This window comes from Lathyrus oleraceus, chromosome 6 (genome assembly GCF_024323335.1).
Source record: "Lathyrus oleraceus cultivar Zhongwan6 chromosome 6, CAAS_Psat_ZW6_1.0, whole genome shotgun sequence".
Taxonomy (NCBI): Eukaryota; Viridiplantae; Streptophyta; class Magnoliopsida; order Fabales; family Fabaceae; genus Lathyrus; species Lathyrus oleraceus.
In genome coordinates this window covers 253,943,319-253,959,726 of record NC_066584.1, presented here as the reverse complement: position 1 = coordinate 253,959,726, position 16,408 = coordinate 253,943,319, and positions in this window count along the sequence as shown.

The following is a 16,408-nucleotide window of genomic DNA, read 5'->3' as shown; positions in this document are numbered from 1 at the left end:
CATAGATCATAACAGCAAGCTGGGCATGAAAAGCTTCCCAATTCCCCTTCTCTGCTTCATCTCTAGCAACCCTCCAGAGAAACTTCAACGGCAGACCCACAACACCCCCACTGGGCTTCCAGTTATCACAAACTTCTTTGACACTCAACCGGAGAGCTCTGGCAACAACTCTGAAGTCAACCTCCTTTGGTACGTCCAAGAAAGGAACCTGATGCTGAATCGGGACACTCAGCAGAATAGAATACTCCTCGAGAGTAGGCGCCAACTGACAGTCTTGGAAAGTGAAACATCTGAGCTCCGGGTCGTAGAACTGAAGAAGAGTCTGCAGCGGTACCGAATCTACTACCATCTTCAACATCGTCAGAATATCCCCAAACCGGTCAACAAAACCCTTCAGCTGATCACTAGTCACAAGGTTACCCAACTCTATCAATGAAGTCAACGGCTCACGATGAAAGCTGTAGGAACAGGTCTTCCGCTTCGGCTCTGGGACTGTTGCCATCTCTATCAGTGAACAAGCTCTGGAATGTACCTGAGAAATGATATGCATGCAAAGATTAGTTTTTTTTTTCTTTTTTCCTTTTTTCTTCATTTTTTTATATATTGCGTATCTTTTGAAAATAAATATGCTATGATGCACATGATGCAGACAGGACTGGCTGGCAGTGCATCTCTGAACACAAGGTCGAAGCTTCGGTTTAACTCAGAACCCCAAATCCACTTGAAACCCAAAGTCAACTGAGACACTGTTGTCTGAACCCAAAGTCACCAACAGAACCACAAGTCAACAACTGCACCTGTAATAATGATCAAACCCTTCCCCACTCACGGGTGTCGTCTAGGCCAGGGTAAAGTCGAGAGAAACGCAGCATAAATAACCTTTCGCAGGATACCATCATATACACACCTGAAGTATGTAACGACAATATCCCACCAGGGTCTGAACTGCTCGTGATGTCAATGTTCCGCTAAGTGGCGCAATACCACCCGCTTCCCATGAATCACTTTATTCCTAAGCATCCTAGATTTCACTCATGGCCTGGGTATTGGGCCTTTTACCTCAAGTAACTCCCACCCCAACAGAGAGAAACAAACAACCAGCCAGCCAGATAAACAATGAATGTGAATGAATGCAAACATAAGTGCAAACATAAATGCAAACAATTAATGCAAACAATAAATGAAATGAATGCAATAAATAAACACAGCACAAAGCAACCAAAACCCTAACCTAGAGAGCGCTAGGAGAGACTCGCTTAGGGAAGATGGACCAGCACAGGTCAACTTCTCTTTAATTTCCCCAGCAGAGTCGCCAGCTGTCGCATTACACGAAAAACCGGCGGGAAACAAGAACAACAGAGCCGCCACCGTGCGTTATTTATCCCAAAAGAGGGAAAGGAAACGCTCAGAGTAAACCTGGAAAAAGCATGGTCTCGCGACCAAAGAGAATGGGATCGGGAGTCGGTTATGCGAAGGGAAGGTATTAGCACCCCTACGCATCCGTCGTACTCGACGGGATCCACGCACAATAGGAAGGGAAATGGTTGCTAAAACACTGCTCACACACACACACACTGGCTAAAAGAGACACAAGAAACAAACAAGACTGACTCGGCAGGATATCGCATCCTGGGCCTACTTAGTCTATCAGGCATAGACATCAGAGTCGAAGTAGTTCGGACTGGGGAAACGACACATGCTCGTTAGGATATCGCATCCTATGCATACGTATCTCCTTTGGACGAAGGAGAATCAGAGCATTCGTAGCTCGGCTAACACGCACACAAACAAAACGACACCGAAAATCGACTGCCAATCGTCGGGCTTACGTCAAACTCCTACACAAAACACGGGCAAACATGGAACCCGAATGCCAATCGCTGGACTTACATCAGCTTCCGAACCAAACACACGCACACTGGAACCCGAATGCCAATCGCTGGACTTTCATCAGCTTCCAAGCACACAACAAAGGGGGTTGAGACACAAAGGTTGAAAAAGAAAAAAAAGGCGCCCGGAGAGATCAGCTCATCTCCTGCCTACGTACCTCATCTGGTATGAGGATCAGGGCGACATAGTTCCCCTACGGAGGGACACAGGACTAGCCTAACCAGATAACAGAGGGAGACAACTAGGGAGACTACGACTCGAGCCTAGATGTTATCATGCAAATTCATCCATAAGTTAAGGTTTCTAGCTAACTTGCACAGGAAGCAAGCCTATCCTAAACATGACTTGCACAGGAAGCAAGCCAAACCAAATTTAACTTGCACAGGAAGCAAGCCAAACTAAACCTAACTTGCACAGGAAGCAAGCTAAAGCAAACACACAAGCACAAGTAGCACACACTATATGCAAGCAATGGGCTCAAACAAGGTTAGGTTTTAGTCGAGGGGACATATCAATCTCAACAGACAAACCATTGTAACTGGGTAGTGTTAGCTCTTAACCCTAACATTGAGAGTTAGGGTGAAGCTGATGAAAGGTGAGTGAAGATGAGACTTCACAGCTCTTATCCCTGGCCTGGGAGAGCTTAAGACAAGAATGTGTGGGTTCAGGAAGTGGGAACCCTTCTACACATTTGACACTGACTCAACTGTACAACTGTACAAGATCTTGGGTTAGTATCTGCAATGCATCAACACAGTGGTGTGAGCAAAGCAGATGACACACAGAATAGCAGGGGATGGATTGCACATCCCTTATATCTGCCAATGCCTCTTCACTTAGGAGGTCTTTGAATATGTACAAGGACAAAATGTAAACAAACACAAACATTGCCTCTTAAGGAGGACTTCAGACAGGTGTCTGGCCAAGTAACAGGCCAGGTCTTCCAGACTACATGGAGTAAGGGAGTTATACCTCAATGCAAATTGCTATCAAGCAAAGCAAAGCAAAGTTCTCAAAGAACTAATAGCAACTAATGTACCTGAAATCAGTCAAACACAATTAGTATGCCAGACACAAAGTTAAAACAAACAGCATAAGCCAACAGACAACACAGTCAAGTATATGTGCAAAGCACAAGCTCATAACAAGTGAGCTAAGCAACCTACAAAACAAACAAGTTAGTTCATGATAAACAAACAAACTCATTCAACTTGTATTGATCTCTTTGAAGCATTTGTTGCTTAACCTGAAAAAACCAAGCTTAAACATGAGCAACAAGACCACTAGGACAAGCCTAGGGTCAAAAGGGGATAAAAAATTCAAAACAGCAAGTGACAAGTGTCCAAAGTCAAGACAAATCAATCAAGAAACAAACCCAAGTAGTTTCACATTCATATCATTTACCATTATCATTTCACAAGCAAGTTAGGTCAAAGCATGGCATATAGAACCTCAAAGAAGTCAACAGAATGACTCAACTCAAATCCAATAAAAAACATTTCAATAAATCCTCAAATAAATCATGATCAAACATCATCCACAACATGATAAGCATACCAAATTTCATCTAATTTGGATCAAAGTAAGTAGGTCAATGAAAATCAGAAAGTCAAAGCAAGTTCAAGCATACTCATACAAAGCATCAAAACATGCACCAACTTCAATTAATCATAAAACAGAAACAACACATGATAAATGAATGGGACTAAAACCATGATAAACTTTAAGATGTCTACAATCCACATATCAAATTTTAGATCCATCCAATAATGCATGAGAATTTCACAAATCAAATGAGAACATGTGTCACAATTTGGCCAAACAGGGGAGAAATTGTCTTCATACATATTCTAAACATGCACAAGTAGGAAATGCATTCAAAAATTTGGCCAAACAGGGGAGAAATTGTCAATCAAATAGGAAATGCATTCAAAAATTCCATAAAAATTCACACATATTCTAAACATGCACAAGTGTCTTCATACAAAAATTCAGACCATTTTGAGTTCAATAAGCATGGTAATTAAAATCATGAAGTTGGACATGCATGGTGTGACACAAATTGTCACACCCCTATTCAAAAAATCATAACTCACCAACCAGCAATGATAAAATTACAAACTCTACACCAAAATCACCATGAACATGTCTAGTTTAAGCACAAAATATTTGAGAGGCATTGGAGCAAGTATCATCATTTCACAAGCAATTTGGCAAAGCATACACAAAATGGACACACATGAACAAACCCTAGCATATTTAAAAATCCACACATGCAAAAAATCTGGAAAAATCATCATAATAAACTAGAGATCAAGAGGAGCATTTCACAAAAAATCCCATCAAAATTGGATTAAAAATGAGTGACTTATGAATTTTCTAAGTTGGCTATGCAAAATGAAATAAATAGAAAAAAGAAATTGGATTAAATGAATTAATAAAACCGGCCGTGGCATATTTGTAATTATTTGGCCCCTTAAGTGAAACGCTGCGTTTCACTTAAGGGTGTGTCGCGTTCTTACTGGCTCATGGCAATAAAACAGTGACTCTCATGCAAAGAAAACACCAAACACGATCAAGCCAAATTCTGGGTTTTCAAAATTTAGGGTTTATAGCTACAGTACCATGTTCATCATCGTGATGAACAAATTTCCCAGATCTTGGAAGTGAGTATAGCATTCGAACCATCTAACCACGTACATCATAAATCCAACCTTATTTTTCATTAATTCGAACTAATAACAAAGAAATAAGCAAGAACACATTTGGCCAACAAACTTAAATTCCATGTTTCTTCCTTAATACTCAACCATTTCTCTCGATTCAAAGCTCAATACATTCATGGCAAAAAGATCTACAAGAAGCATAGCACGATTTGGACAAAGATGTGATTCGAATTTTACCTGATTTTGAAGACAGTGATGGAACAGTGGTCCTTTGGTCGTGTTTAGTTGAAACAGCAATGCCTTGATACTCCAGGAGGTGAAAGGATGAGTATTGGAAGCTCACTCTTGCTCAATCATGCTCGAAAATCCGACTGCCATGGAAATGGTTCAATGCAACAGTGATGATTCTTGCTTTACAGTTGTGAAATGATGCTTGCTAAAGCTCCCAGAATGTTGGTGAATGATGGCACGATGGACAATAGCAAGGGTTCTTTGAAGATTTTCAGAAAAAATTCCAAGTGAAGAATAGAGTGTTCTTGAGAGAAAATGAAGTTTTGATCTGATTTGGTGAATAGTGGCTAGGGTTTTTTAATCAGAAACAATGCCATATATACTCTGATTAATAAGGCTAAGCTTGATTAATGAATTGGTAAGTGAAATTTGCTTAATGAAGGTGTTTTGGTCATTTTGCTAAAAACCAACCAATAATGCATGGGGTGCATGTTAATGCACGAAAATGGGCTTAGGCATGCCCCAAATTTGATTTCTGAACATTGGCAATTGGTAAAAAGCATTGGAAATGGTTAATTTGAAAGTTCATTTTTTCACCTCTCTCTTTTTTAATTCATGCACTTGGAAAAAGGCCATTTTGCTTGGATGATTTTTGGTAAATTGTGATGAAAGATTTGGATAGAGCATATCAAATGTGACTTGTAGCAAAAAAACCTCACCCAATTTGGCCAAATGGTTTGGAAGATATGCCACTTTGAAGTTCAAAAATTTCTGAAAATGATTTGATCATAACTTGCCAATCATAAATGAGAAATGAGTGTTCTTGGACTTTTTGAAAAGGTGAGAGCGAGATCTTCAACTTTCATGTTGGACAAAATTCTATTTGAAGCTTGTATGATGATGTAAATTTGAGGAGAAAAACTTTCTATTTTTGGCAGTTTCCAATTACAGGTCACCTGCCATTTTAGGAAACTTTTTGTCTGACTTTATTTTCTCCAATCTTGATCTTTGAAATGTCAAATGAGACTTGTATGGACATGAATGAACCCTTTCAAACCATCTCCCACCTTGAAATCCATAAAATCAGGCACAGTTGACCACAGTTGACCATAGTTGACTTTCTAGGGTTTCTGGTGGACTGAACAATGACTGATGACTTCTGAGCACCCAATCCTTGACCAAATCACTTCAAAAGGACCCCTAGGTCATGTGAACATGTTGGACCAACCCTAGGGCCTTGCTTCCTTGGAAATTGCACTTGCTTGCTTGATTGACTGATCCCCTGACCAGTTTGACCTAATTTGTCAGTTGAACTTGCACTTGGGCCAAGGACAATGCAATGCTATGCAGTGGACTATGTTATGTTAATGACCTAATATGAGAATGTATGTACACAAGGTAGGTGCAAATTTGAGGTGCTACAGGGGGTTGGTTATGCAATGGGAAGGTTTTAAGCACCCAAAACATCCTAGGTACTCCTAGGGAGCAATTTTCACACTTGTTGTAAGGTTGGTATTTTGTGAAAATTTTATTTGTGCAAACATGATTGAAGAGATGAGAAGAGAATATACAAGCTATTTACAATTTTGTGTTTGGATGGATAAACCCATTGCCTACGTACCATCTTAAAAAGATTAGGATCAAAACCTCGTAGTTCGGGGTAAAAATCTCAAAACAAGTTGGTGAATTGATTGGTCCATAAGCCTTAAGGTCTTTTGTTATCCAAGGGAGAAAACTCAACCTAAAACCACAAATCCACCATGTGAGGATAACTTCAACATGCTAGTGAGGGATCAAAACCTAGTGAGTTGACTTAAAGATTCAATTCAAAATAAGTGTTATGAAAAGGAAGTTTGAAAATCAAAAGCATAAGGCTTAGGTTTCTAATGTTTAAAAAGAAGTGTTAAATGTTTGCACAAAAGTTTTGGCTTGGGTTAGAGTGGAGGGAAGAAAAAGAATGGCTAAAGTCCTAATCATACAAGAGATGAAAGATAAGAAACAAGACCACATATGAAGTTCCTCTCTTGAGATCATATTGATGATCCAAGTAGCTCTCATCCTTTGGAATATGCAAGCAAATAAGTAAAAGCTCAAGCAATCAAATTAATCAAGCAAGCTCTTAGAAGATCCCCAATGGCTCTTGTATCTTTCACTTTGGATGAACATAGCAATGGTTCTTTCATTTTGGCTCAAATAGGATTCCCTAGCATAAAAGCACACACATCAAAGAGTTCTATGAAGTAAATCAAGAATGGACAAGAGTGAGTTTAGAGATTTTGGTCCTTCTAATCCATCTTCAACATTTAAGGCCTTTTTTACTCCATTTTGCATAGGGATTGTCCTAGAATCTAAGTCCATTTGTCCATTTTTTGCATTTGGTCCACAACAATCAAAACAAAACACAAGCACAATAATATATACACAATTATGTGCTCAAGTGAGCAAAAGGCAAATTGCATTAACATAAACATGTGCTAAAATGAGCAAAAGAAAAAAGCAAATGAATAATATGTACAAGAATAGTAAATTGCATAAATGTAAAGAGAAAGAATTAAATGTTAATGGTTAATGGTTAGTGTTAGAGTTAGTGTGCCATAAGGCAATTTAGCGCTATGTTAAGCAATCGTAATTGGACTTATGTGGAAGTCACAACTATCTGAGGCTGATCAATAAGAATGTAGGCAACAACACAAGTTAGAGATTTTGATTAGTGAATTAAACTCCAACAACTTGCCATGCCAAAAAGAAGATGAGAAATGATCTTGTATTGATTTAGGTTTTTTTGCATGATTAGGAAGCAACCTATCCTTAATGCAAAGCCATTCACTTGATCCATGATCAAGTTGAATTAGATTTGAACCAAGAAAGGTTAAACTTCCATGTATCAAGGCTAACCACCAATCTTTAACTCATTGATCAAAAAGAAAAAGAAGAAGAAGAAGATGAATATTAAAGTACATTAATGGAAATGGAATAAGATAATCAACAAGCATTGACCAAAGATAGAGAAGATCAAGGTCAAACAATAGAAAACAGAAGCAAAATGAAGATTAGAAGTCAAGAAACAAATAAAATATTTTTGGTATTTTTCAAAATTAAAATAAAACTTGAATTAAAATAATAAAGAAAGGTCAAACTTCAAACTCACTTCAAATCAATTTTAAAAAGTCCAAGTGAATTATCCCAAGTTCAACAAGGTCAAACAAAGTTTGACAAAAAAATTCAGCATTTTTAGAAGTCAGAATTTATTTTTAATCAATTAAAAATGCATAAAAATAACCTAATTGAATTAAAATCTCAAATAAATCTCAAATCAATTAATAAATTGATGAGAATATTTTTCATAGATCTATCATCATTCAAATAGGTTGGAAAAATATTTTTGTATTTTTTGGATATCAAAAACTATTTAAAATGAATTAAAAATAAGCAGAAAAGAGAAAATTCCTAAAAAATATCAAATGATAAAATAAAAAATATTAAAAAATATTTTTAGAAACTAGAAATTAAAAGGAGAAAAATGCAATTGGTCTCATATTTTTTGGACTAATAATGAAGGAGATATGATTTTTTAAAAGGAAATGGAATTAAAAGAAATAAAAGAAATTAAAAATGATGGAAATGCGTGGACCGTCTGATGAAGCCTCATTAATTGACGTGGATCATCATGTGGCCAGGAAGCGCACGCTCACCATACACGCTAGTCAACTGAAGCGCACCATGCCATTAAAATAGTCATAACAATGGAAGGCTCAGATCTAATCTGGAGAAGGGACGGTGACCAGCGCCACCGTCTTCTCCGGCCAGCTCCGGCAAGGTTCAAAAATTGCAGAGAAAAAAATGTGCATGAAAAGCCACGATCAGGGTATCAATCGAAAGCTGGGGTAATGTACATCACCCCTGTACCAACCAAATCCACTCTAGGTTTCTACATTGAGAGAAATCAGAGATGGAATTTTAATGGTGTTCAACTGAACTTGCTAGATTTCAAAAATTTGAAGCTCAAAACAATTGCCTCTATGCAGAGGACTTCAGATCACACAACAACAGCAAGAAATAACCACAATATAAGCTGATTCGAAGAAAATAAAAGTTGAGGTAAACCTCTGATTTGCAGAGCTTATAGTCACAATTCCTTGGTGTTAATGCTTGCAGTACACTCTATGAATCAAGGTGATGAGGTTTAGGAACTTTAAGATCTGAAAATCAATTAAGTAAATCAAAATTCAGATCTGAAAATTGAGAGAAAAATGAGAGAGTTCCTTTGGTGTGAGGGTGAGGATTCAATTGCACAACATTTAGGGCGCCTTCAGGTTAGTAAAATGAAGAGCATTAGCAATGTATTTATAGGAGAAGCATGGCTGAAGTGCATGAACATTCCCTTGCATGAATGGAAAGGGCCTCCATGCATGGGCCTGTACAGGCGCATGGAGGGCCCAATTACACTTGGATTTGGTAGCTGAGCAATGATAGAAGCAAACTGGACGTGCAAATTGTGCATAAACACCTCATGCAATGCAAATTCTATGGATTTCCAAAATTGTACCATAATGTTCATGTCTTCGAAAATGGCTCTTCCAAACTTGAAATACCACCTCATGAGTAATGGTTGGGAAGCTTTTTGTATGAGGATAATTTGTTATGTTGATTAAAACTTCATTTGAGCCTTGGAAATTGATGAAAAGTGGTCATGAAGTGTAGGGTGCAAAACATATACATGTGAGATTTTTAAAATTGGCCAAAGTTCAAGCCCTTTTGTCTCAATGATGCAAGCTCCAAATGGCAAAACCTTCAACATAAACGTTGTATATCTTCTCAAGAAAATCAATTTGGACTTCAAGTTTTCATCATTTGGATTTTTGATTAAGAAGTTATGGGCACTTGAAGTTGGGCTTTTTCACATTTCAATGCATTTGGTCCAAAGTGACCTATAATGTTTTGCATTATCACATGTATTTATTTTAAGATTTTGAAATTTTTCTCAACATAAAATTTGAATTAGACATCTTAATCTTTCAAATTCATTTTATCCCACCTCAAAATCATGAAAAATAAAGGAGTTCTGTCCTTGGGAAGTTGACCCAAAATTAGGGTTTCAGTCAAAATGACCTATAATGTCTTGGAATGGATGATGACCTTCCAAGATTCAAATCAATTTTTTATGAACATGAAAGTTGTTAATATGGTTCTTAAGAACATGTTTTCTCTTGGGGTCATCTCCATTTGACAAACACATAAAAAGTTAGGTCTCAGTGTATTTCAAAATAGTCAGATGAATTGACTGGTCAACTTCTCAAGTCCAAACCTCATATCTTGATGAATTGATGATTGAGGACACTCAAATAAGTTTAAATATGCATGAAATGATGAATGAAATAACTTCCCTTGATTGCATTTGACCAATGGTTGAGGTTGCTTCATGAACAAGGCACCGTTGATGAACAGATGAATTAGGGTTTCCTTGGGAAACAAGCCTCAAGCCCCTTGATTTGTTTTTGATAAAAATGATGAATTGAGACACTTGGGAGACATATTTGATGGATGAGATCTTTGGGAATCATTGTCATGCTTGCTTTCATCTTCTCTTGGCCATATCAATGCACATGGGACCTCCTAGAAGCTTTGGATCTTGTGACTGCTCAAGCTACAAACAAGAGATGTTAGTGACATATTTTTGTGCTTTTGGTTAGTAAATAAAATGAGAAAAGCAATAATATACAATTCAAGCATGCTTGGTGATCTCAAACCAACTCACAAAGGTTCCCACCCAAAGGTTAGGAGCCAAGATGCTTATGATCCTTGAGGCAAGATGCAATGTTATGATGCCATGAGGGATCTTAGGGCCAAAATTGGGGTCTTACAACATTTTAATAAAACCATGAAAATGATGGATAAAGTGGGAATTGTAAGACCCTAATTTTGACCCTAAGATCCCTCATGCAATTCCATCATAAGCATTAGCATTGGGATCATGTCTTGGCATCCTCCTTACCCCTTTTCATTGGGTTTATTTTGGGAGAGATCACCAAGCACTTTGTGATTATATCATACTTGTATTTGATCATTTTACTAACTAAAATACCAAAAATATGTCTTTGCATTTGTCTAACTCTTTTGTAGGAAGGGCATGATCTCATTGATTCATCAAGTTCACATCTAGGGTTTGAGACCCTCATGAACAAAGAGCACAACAAAGAATTGATTCAAGAATGGTTATGAGCATCATATATGAGTTCCAATGATCTCTACATGTTATATTGATCAAGTTTTCTTCAAGAGTTTGAGGGCGATTTTCCTTGGAAACCCTAGTTTGACTGGGTATCCTGAGTAACTTCTCCAACAAGCTATCTCACCAATTGATCAAATTTCTTAAGGAACACTTCAAAATTCATCATCTCATGCATATATTCTCTGCCGTGAGCCAAGAAAGTCAAGATAATTGGAAGTTAGCAAGTTGGTTGATGGTGGTTGGCCAGATGGATTCATCTGATCAAAACTAGGTCTCCCTAGACCCTATATCCTACAATTTTCATCATATGGAAATGATTCCAAGATAAAACTTACTCTAAATTACATTCCAAACAACTTTCATGTTGAGACCTAGAGCTAGTTTTGCTTGGAAAATCATTTTCTATGTTGAAACATTATAGGTCATTTTGTCTAAACCCTAATTTGAAAGTCAACTTCCCAAGGCCATAACTTGCTCAAATTTTATGATATGAAAGATTCCCAAGTTTCACAATCAAATTAAATGTGTCTACTTAAACTTTTATGTTTGAATTAGGAGCTAATTCAACTTTTTTGAGAATGTGATATAAGGCATCATTATAGGTCACTTTTGACATATATCATTGATCAAGTGATTTTTCCAAACTTCAAAAATGCATAACTCTATCATTTCAAATCCAAATGATATGAATTTTGTGACCATTTTGAATGTCTTTGAGAGAGATACAACTTTGGTGAAGACATTTTTCTCATTTTAAGCTTATATAAAAAGTTAAGCAAGGTGGAATATTGAGACATATGGCTTGACATTTAGAAAGAATTTGATGTCAAAAATTTCCAAACTTCCACCTCAAATTTCTCCAAGTTCCAAGCTCCAAATGAAAAAGTGTTAAACATGAAAGTTGTTCCTCTTGATCTCACCTTTCCAAAGAGCTTAAATTCATTCATTTTGGACAAGGAATGCATAGGCTGCACATGGCATGAACATGGTGATATCACTTGGCAAGGATCAAACTTCAAACATCAATGCACACTTGCCTTGCAATCCAAGCTCAATTCAGACTATCCAACATTCACTTGTGGACCTCAAGCAATGATTTCATAGGTCTGTGCGCGCCCATGCACCCTTGCATCACCATTTGTCAAAGTTGGAAAGTGATTTGAAGTGTGCAATTATCAACTGTTTTGGCTATAAATAGAGCTTCAATTGCTCAGAAATGAAGACACATTCGCGCCAACTTTGATCCCTCATCTCAAACCCTCACTTTGCAAAGGATAAGCCTGAGAAATTCTTTTGAATTTGAGGTTGAATTTCCACTGTTTTGAAATTCAAATCTCCAAGAATCCACAGCTTCTTAAGCATCTAATCCTTCTCCTGCAAGCAAGTGGAGTGAGATCAAGCACAAGCAAGATCAAGATCAGTTGAATCCAGACCTTTATTGAAGGTATTTTCCAGAAATTTTGAACTCTTCGATTCTCTCAAATTCTTGCTCAATTCTATTGATTCTTTGGTTGTCTGAAGTCCTACCAATGTAGGCAAGAAGATTGAGTTGCTTTGAGGATAAATTGAAGCAACTCAGTTCATGTACCTCAAATTTCAACTCCATGTATCTCTCAATATACTTGGAGTTAGAGTGAATTGAGGCTAGGTTTGAGCTCAGTGCCACTTTTACTTTAAAATCATGTCCTTATTTTTCATTTTGGTGATGGTTGATGGTGGACCGGTCCGGTGAGGTCGACCGGAGTTCTGGCTCCGGCGATGCGTTGGCAAGTCTCTGAACCACATGATCCATTCATTTTGTTTTAATCTTAGGCGTTTGTTTTGATTACCACATGTGCAGCGCAGTTGACTAATGACCACATGGAACGCGCGTTAGGGACTATCTAATCTGCCACCTTAATTAATGAGGGAGATCAGATGGTCCACGTATTTTTGATTTTCTGAATTTTTATTTTAATTGCATTATTTTCAATAATTCATATTAAATTCAATATTGATCCAAAAAAATGAGACTTTCACCAAAAAATTTCAAATACTTTGCTCTTTCATATTCTGAATTAAAATCATTTTTTGGATCATTAATAATATTTTTCATGAATTAATTGATTTTGCATTTGTTTTTAATTGTTTAAAAATATTTTTAAATGTCCAAAAATCATGAAATTTTTTCTCCTAGGTCCTTTGACCTTGTTTGACCTATGATAAATCTCATGGCCATTTCTTTGGTGTTTTGATGAGATTTTAGGAATTAGACAAATAATATTTAATTTAAATACACTATTTTATTATTTTTAATTGAATAAATGTCAAATAAATTTGTTGACCAATTGTGATGACTTTGTTTAAGTTTGAGTCTTGTTGTTGAGCCTTGGTCAAGGTTGATTTGACTTTGTCAAATTAATATCATTGGATTTAGGGGATTGATGGAATGTATATTCCATCTCCTAAAATGAATGAATGATATTAATCTAGTAAAAGTTCTCCTTTGACCAATTTGTGATTTCATTCATCCCCTCCCACTTCATCTTATTCCCCTTCTTCATTCATTCACTCCATTTGGCCTATGATATCTCAAAGTCCTAATGCTAGTTGATTGAAAAATTAACATGAGTATGGATGAGATTAGGCCACATCTTTTGCATATTGTTTTTGTGTGTGGTATGTTTCATGAGCATGGTCCCTTATACTATGTCTCTAACATGCATTAACACCAAAATTCTATTGCCCGACCTCAAATAGTTGTGACTTCTACATAAGTCCAATTATGATTGCTTAACATAGCGCTAAATTTATGACACAAAAGGCATAAGCATTCTAGTTAGTGAGATTGTAAGTCTCCCCTCTTTCATGGTATTATGTGGAAACTTGGCCTTCTTTCCTTCCTTTGGAAGATGTTTTGGTTCAAGGATCCATGCTTGTGATAAGTGGGTTGAGTGTTCTCCAAAGAATGTCGTGAAATGAAAAGCAAAAGCAAAACAATACTAACTCTTAACCTACTAACTACTAACTTTTAATTTCAAGCTTTTACTTTAATGCAATTTACTTTTAGCACTCTATTTCATTTGCCATTGTTCATATCATTCTAATTATTTATGTTAATGCAATTTTCACTTTGTCCATATGGACCATATTGTGTGATATATTTTGTTTGTGTATACTTTGCTTGTTTGTGTGGTCTTTGACCATTAATGTATATAATAATAACAAAAAAACGTTTGAATGGACTGTTGGCTTGATCTTGGATAAATGGACTTAGAATTTAGGTAACCTTCCTATGCTAATGGACTTGGCCAATGCCAACTTGTTGAAGAACCAAGTGCTTGCAATTTGAACTTCATATGATACATCTTTGAATACCTCTCTAAGTTCATCTGCAACATGATCATTGTGGAGCTGTTATTTTGAACCTGTGACTTGTGGAATTCATCTGTTATATGGGTTATTTTGAAGAAGATCATGGAATGGATAAGCTTGGATGAGGCCATCTTTATTTGATGCCTTGCTCTTCAAGATAATATAATTGTGCATTTGTGTGTTGCTTGATTCTAAAAGTCCAAGGGAATTTTGGGTTTCTATTGACATTCTTGTCTATTGGATTGCTACCCACTTGGTTAGATCTTTTCAACTCTAAACTTTTAATTTTGTGCATAGGATAGTCTCTTCATCTTCTCCCCATTTCTTTAATTTCAAAATCTCTATCTCCATTTTTCAAAAAAATCTTCTTTGTGTGAACTACTTTTGTTCTAAACTTTGACCACTTTTGCAAAAAAGATAGAAACTTTGGCCTTATGTCATTGCATTTTTAAACTTCTTTTCTAAATCAAACTTGTAAATAAACTTAACTATACTTGACTTAAACTTTCAAAAAGCAAAAAAGAACTAACCCATTCAAACCATTTTAGGCCTTTGTACCTTTCAAACTTAAATTTTGTTAAAATCAATGATCCATTTTGAAATTTGTATCACGAACTACGAGGTTTTGATCCCTCATTTTTATGTTGGTACGTAGGCACAAGACCGAAGGTTTTGTCAAACACAAAAATATAATTAATGAATTCTTTTCTCATCCACCCATTCTATTTGTTTGTAAACATCACTTTGTACAAAATACATATGCACACAAAAAGGGCTCCCTAGGAGTACCTAGGACACTTTGGGTGCTAACACCTTCCCTCTGTGTAACCAACCCCCTTACCTGTGATCTCTGACTTTTATTAGTTTTTATTTGAAAACTTCTTACTTTTGGATTTTGTTCGTACTTTTTCCCTTTTTCCCTTGGAAACAATAAAAGCGCGGTGGCGACTCTTGTTAATTGATCTCTAGCTTGTCAATAGCTTGACGATCATGAATTTCCCGCTACAGAAATTAAGTGGCGACTTTGCTGGTGAGTAGTCTTCAGTGGGTTTAGCCTACTTTTTGTGTGAATATATTTATATATATATATGTGATGTTTGTATATATGTATGTGTGATATAATCTGTTTGTTGTGCTTGGTGATCTCTGAGTGGTGAGATAAGTTCTAACCCGAACTTGAGTGCAATTAAGATAGGAGGATGGTATAGTCATGTTCGACTTGTGTGAAGTAGTCCTTAACAAGGTTGCTTGAGATCCATCCGCTCAGTGGAGACTCCTTTGGATTTGGAAATGTCACACAAGTATTTGTGGTTAGGCATTACTATTTCTAATTGGGTCCGAGAAGCTGAGGACCTTAGAAAATTTAACCCATCTTGGCCTATTTAGGACGTAATGCAGAAACTGTTCAAGTGTAGACTTGATAACAGTTGTTACACGATACTACACTTAGACGAGTTTCTCTTGAGAATATTATGGGTCGATAAGTCAGTCATCTTAACCCATAATATCTGATAGATGGAATTAAGGCTCTAGGAACTTTTTAGAACATGATCTACAGGTTTTATCCTTAGTTCACTCCTTTGGGATGGTTCTTACCCAGACTCCATGCTCGTGACTTGCAACAAACCCTTGATTTTTGGTTGATCCAATCAAGTCTTGTCAATATCAATGGAACTTGGGTGTTGATAAGGTGTAAACCATAATCCACGAAAATGGATGATTCATCTTGACAATGACTTGATTCATCCCTTGACCTTTGTTTGCCTTGTGTGTGATCCCTTATTTGTGATTGTTACATTCATGCATTCATGCGCATCATAACATTCATCACACAAAAATTTCAAGGAACTAAGGTATCATTTGCAAATATTTTCAGACCATGGATTGTGGACGAAGGAACACTCAGGAGTACAGTTTCAGATGTCCCGACTTGAAAGAGTTAAGGAAGCTATCATCTTTTGTATTAGATCCCTTGGACTTCAAACAACGTCATGGGAAGCTTCTGTCCATCTTGTCTGCTGATATGGTTGAAGGACTC